This window comes from Camelina sativa, chromosome 9 (genome assembly GCF_030686135.1).
Source record: "Camelina sativa cultivar CO46 ecotype springtype chromosome 9, ASM3068613v1".
NCBI classification, from domain to species: domain Eukaryota; kingdom Viridiplantae; phylum Streptophyta; class Magnoliopsida; order Brassicales; family Brassicaceae; genus Camelina; species Camelina sativa.
Genome location: NC_141888.1, coordinates 28,485,726 through 28,491,725, shown reverse-complemented (window position 1 = coordinate 28,491,725; position 6,000 = coordinate 28,485,726).

Below are 6,000 nucleotides of genomic sequence, written 5' to 3'. Positions count from 1 at the left end.
CTCGGGGCACCCACAGGATAAGCCGGACACCAGAGCCGCACCTAAAAGGTACGAAGAGCTCATCTCAACTACGACCCAAAAACTTGGTATTCGAAACACGTAATAGGATAAGCCGAGAGACGTCTCGCCCCGTAAAATACATCTCGAAACCAAGCAAAAAGTCGAGCATGTCTCGCACTATCTTGAGGGTGCCTGAACTAATAAGCCAAGCTCCGGCTTGCATGTTCTTGTCAACTCCAAGCACTCACAGGGTAAGCCGGACAAGAATGCCGCACCTAAAGGTATGGCGAGTCCGTCTACCACTTTAACTCTGGTAAAGCACAAAGCCGAGCTGCATATCAAACATTTGCTCGCCGCCCTCACGTTCAACGCTCTCACGCTCGCGTTCCTCACGTTTGACGCTCTCTCGCTTGCCGCCCTCATGCTCGATGCCCTCGCGCTCGCCGCCCTTATGCTCGACGCCCTCGCGCTCGCCGTCCTCACGCTCGACGCACTCACGTTCAATGCTCTCGCGTTCGCCACCCTCATGCTCGACACCGTAACGCTTGACGCTCGACACCCTCACGTTCGACGCTCTTGCGCTCGCTTGCGTTTGCCACACTCGTTCATGGTGGCGACCTTTACTCATTTTCAATGTAGACCTCCACTCTCAAGCGTGGTGCCGACTTTCACTCTCCTCAGTACCGATCTCAACTCATTCTCGGTGCCAACCTCAACCTTCTCCCGCACTATCACAATTGCCGATCTCAAGTTGACGATCAAACCTATCATTGCCTCTCCCATGAAATGATGTGGGATGCAGCGCATCTCATATCGCCGACCTCCATCCGCTGATCACCCTCATCGATCGCAAGGCCGACCTCCACTTGTCGATCGCAAGGCGGAGCTCCACCTATCGATCTCCCCTCGATCGCAAGGCCATGCTGATCTCCCCATCGATTCCAAGGCCGACCTCCATTTACTGACCCCCTCAGCTTGTCACCAACTTTCGACCTCTACTCTCCTTCTCATGGCCTATCTCTACTCTCATTTTCGATGCCGATCTCAAACTCAAATCACATTCTCTCTCGATTGCCGACCTCAATCTCACTCTCGGTGGTGACCTCAATCTCACTCTCGGTAGCGACCTCAATCTCACTCTCGGTGGCGACCTCAATCTCACTCGCCGACCTCAATTTCAATCTCGCTGACCCTCTCGCTCATGATGCTGACCTCAACTCGCCAATCTCTTCTCGCTCATCTCGCCGAGCTCACTGCCGAGCTCATTACTTTCGCTCATCTCGCCGAGCTCATTACCTCTGCTCATCTCGCCGAGGTCTCATCTCGCCGAGCTCATTGCCGAGCTCATTACCTCCGCTCATTACCCCCGCTCACTGCCGAGCTCATTACCTCCGCTCATTTTGCCGAACTCACCGCCGAGCTCATTACCTCCGCTCATCTCGCTGAGCTCACCGCCGAGCTCATTACCTTCGCTCATCTCGCCGAGCTCATTACCTCTGCTCATCTCGCCGAGCTCATTACCTCCGCTCATCTCACCGAGCTCACCGCCGAGCTCATTACCTTCGCTCATCTCGCCAAGCTCACCGCCGAGCTCATTACCTCCCCTCATCTCGCCGAGCTCACCGCCAAGCTCATTACCACTGCTCAACTCATTACCACCGCTCAATCGGCCGATCTTTGATCCCCCTAGAATCATTAAATCTGCCGATCTCACCTAGATCACTCTCTCATTCGGCGATCCTCGACGACGCCCAGCAAGATCGATCGAACCCGCTCAAAGTCAAGTCATCACGGCGACCCCTGTCCGATTCCACATCATCAGCACCGTGCCGATCTCCAACTGTGGAGTCTCGCCGATCGCCGATCATCAACAATCTCACAAGCAACCCGAGACGATCTGTGCCGAGCAGGCATATTAACAGAATTTCAAGCATGCCCGCTGATCGCAGAAGAACTGCCGCTCTCCGGACTAAGGGGGGGACTATTGTTGGACATGGGCTGCGCCCAATATGCCGCTCGGCCCAACAAGACTCATCAATTGTGATTTCGGCCCGAAAAAATTGGAAGCAAGCCATTAACAATCTACAAAGGGCAATCTCGAGAATTCACGATGAAAATCCTAGGAAACTCTGGGTCAATAATCGCCTATAAAAGGAAACATCACTTATTAGGATCACCAACTGGACTCGCGTACAAGACCCCGAGAGCAATACTTTGCGTCTAAAACCGATATTGTCTTTTTTATAATTCATTTCAGCTTTCGAGCTCGTCATTATTGGCTTGTTAGTTTTCCTGTGAACTGACAAGCTCAATCTTGACTCGTGTTAGTGACGACCTCACGTTTTTATCGTTAATAAATGAATCAGCTTCACTCTTTCCCCAAAAAATCTTTATTTACTTAGTGTTGTGCAATCTCCGATACAAACAATGTACGACTATAAAAACCATACAAAGTGATGTAATTGTTACTCAAATCAAAAACAGAAAACAGTATACTACAAGCAATACTTCCACAAAAACATATTTGTGATAATATCTGTAAATAGTTTATGAGATTCTGAGTATTGAGACACTGATATGTCAAATCTATTTCGGTTATGAAGCAAATGAGAAGTTACGAGGATAATTAATCTTAACCTCTTCGTATAAAATGGCATGAGCATGCATATACTTCACTTACGTATTTTGTTTCATTTTGTGATTTTCACCACCGCACTATTGACTTCATTGTCAATCTGTCAAAAAGATAGTAAACATGTGGTAATAAATATTTTATTCTTTGATCTTTTTAAATTATACCCACTGGTTTCAAAACCGAAGGAAATTGAAATTCTTTTGGTTTTACTTTTTAATTAGAAAGGTCAAGTAAACAATTTCTATTATGCATAAAACCTAGAATCGGATTTGCAATAACATTATCTGGATTGACTAATGCTAACTTTTAACTAAGAAGTTGAAGACTAAATCATTTAATTAAGACCTAGAACATGGGAATCAAAATGTGTATTAATCATGAAGCATATGATTCTTGGATATCATTGATTCAATTATCGAAGATTTGAAGAACTGATGGTGATAATGATAGTATGCCAAAGCAATATAATCAACATGTCGAAGTCACGAATTAGATTTCTATCAGATGATCATACTTATAATTTGATAATAATTTACAGATTACTAAACAACTAGATTCGGACCCGCACGTACGTGCGGAGTTGATTTCAAAAATTAAGATTATTATCCGGTTTGCAATATTTACGTATGTGCGGGATATTAGTAACATTTATAATCTAAACTCTTATCAGTATAACATTTGATATGTTATTATTTTTTTAGACGAAAAGAATGATTATATATGTTTTGTTTTTTTAGACGAAAAGTATAAACAACTACAATTAAAAAAGTTAGACGAATTTAAAATGTTTATATCTGGACAGAAAAACCGTCACGTCTCATATATGCCATGTTTATTCTATTTCATAACTGTAATTTTAAAAATACTTTATCCATTTGAGATTGTATATTTTAGTCTAACATATAAAGAAATAGGTAGAAGATTTGGATGCGATATTCATACTTCATGTACTTTTTGTTTGGATATTTAATTTTTACAAATTAGTGGACATTATACAAATTTTCTTTATATTTCTCAAAATTATCTATCAAATTAGATAAAATTTGCCATAATGATTAAAATTTCTAAACTTGATGACCTAAATTGTATAGCGTGACAAACCTACACTGATAGACTTACTTTGTAATAGTTTTGATATTTTTTTACTTGTCACCCAAAAACCACATGAGCAATGTTTTGTATTTGCCGTGTTGAATTTGCAAAACCCGTGGGTAACATGTATTTCAATTTAAAAAATTATCTATAAAATATGTCTTAAGAGATTTGATAAGATATTATTTTATGTTTTGATATACTAAAACTTTTATATATTCATGTGTGAAAAGAAGTGAAACTATTCCCCTTTGATTTTGATATTTATTCATTAGTATTTACTAACAAAACTTATCCTTATGCACTAACACAGTTACGGTAATTATGTTGGTATGATAGGTTTTTTCGTTTTAGTTGGTAAGATAGTTCTTTTTGCTCCAAAAAAAGACTTGGTATGTTTAGTTCTATATTTATGCAATCGAATTAAAATTGATTTCTTTATGTTATTTAAAATTGATAATTATATTTCCAAAATTTTATTGTTGGTTATTGGTTTCGTATAAGTTTGGATATGCAATTTTAACCAATACTCTAAAATATGTTCTGTTTGATTGCCGCAGTTTAAATAATACAAATTAAATGAAAAATAAAGAAAAAGTGAATTTACAATTTAAAAATAATTTTGTAAAATATATTAATAAACATTTTTGATTTTTTATACCACACATATATACCTATGCTATGTGTGGATGGTTACACAAATCTACTATACAATTATATTAAGTAGAATCAATCACTTCAGAATTATATTCTTGAAAATTAAAGTCATTTGTCAATACTCCTTCACGTTTCACCTTACATGTTTTTTCTCCTTGACACCATATGTAGTAACAACATTTGTTTTTTTTACCGCCTGCAAACATATATATATATATATATATATATATATATATATATATATATATATATACATATATATATTATAATCATGTGTGACAAAAAAATATTAAAATCATGCGTGACAAAAAGATATTAAAATCATTTATATATTGGCATTTCCACGTATTTTTTTTGGTAGGAAGTACCTCCAGGTATCTATATTGGTATCTTCATGTATCAGTAATAATATATAAAATGAAAATATCAATTTAAATTTTTAAATCTTAATTAAAGATATTACTATTTTTCATAGTTATGATAGTCTTAAGATATAATTTCATAAAAATAAACAACACATCTTGTTGTTAAACGGTTAGGATTTTGTCAACAATGATGTAAAATATTAGAATACTAAAAGCATAAAAACCTTAAAAGAATAGTTCAAAATAGAACAAAAACGCCTCACATATATTTTTTTGAGTTAAACATGAATTTTTGAACTCTGTAAAAAAGTAGAATTCAACATAAATTTGTTTCATATTAAGAAAAACTTCAAAAAGAAGTATGCATACTAAATACTTTATAAATTCAAACCATTGTTTATAATTGATGATTTTTTCATTATTTTATCTGATAAAACGACCTTCAATATATCTCCACTGGTTTGAAAAAGATTGACATCATGATTCGGATCTACCATCGTTGGTAGCCATTCTAACGATGGTTATATTTATAGTGGAGGTCAGTGGTTCCATTAATAGGATAAATGCAATTGATACTATATATTTTCATAACAAAATTGTTATTTTTGTTCCTATATTTAGGATTTTTTGAATTGAAAATGTCTATAATTTAGGTGATAGTAATTAATATTGTGTGCACATTTGGTAAGTAGATATATATTTATAAAGATTTTGAATTTGATCCTAATGACTCATATCCTAAACAATTCAAATATGGTTGATATTTAAATTCGTAACTGTTAAGATTCAAATTTTAGAAATTTTGAATGCTAATTATTGTTGTTTACTTGTTTGAATGCTAATTATTTTTGTATGTCGTAAATATTGTTTACGTGTTTCCCTTTTTGTGCTACTAATTACAGGTCTGTTTGGATACATGTTTACCTTATACAGTTCTTCTATTAATTGTATATGTTTGGCTCTGAGTTATATTTATCCCTATTCTGTTTTAAATTGCATTTCATGTAATAATCTCTTAATCTATGTTTACTTATTAAAAATGCTTCCATTTTAATAGTATAGATTAAAAACCCACTTGGATCCAAATTTTTTTAATAAACCTATTTCGTTAATCTAATTTACATCAACGAGAGAATATGAAAATTGTAAGAACCTGATCAGTGATGGCGGGCCTTGCTTTGGGCGTGGAGCTAATGATCTGAATTTAGATCCATTGATTATTTGCAAGATCCTGAAAATATAATAAAAAAG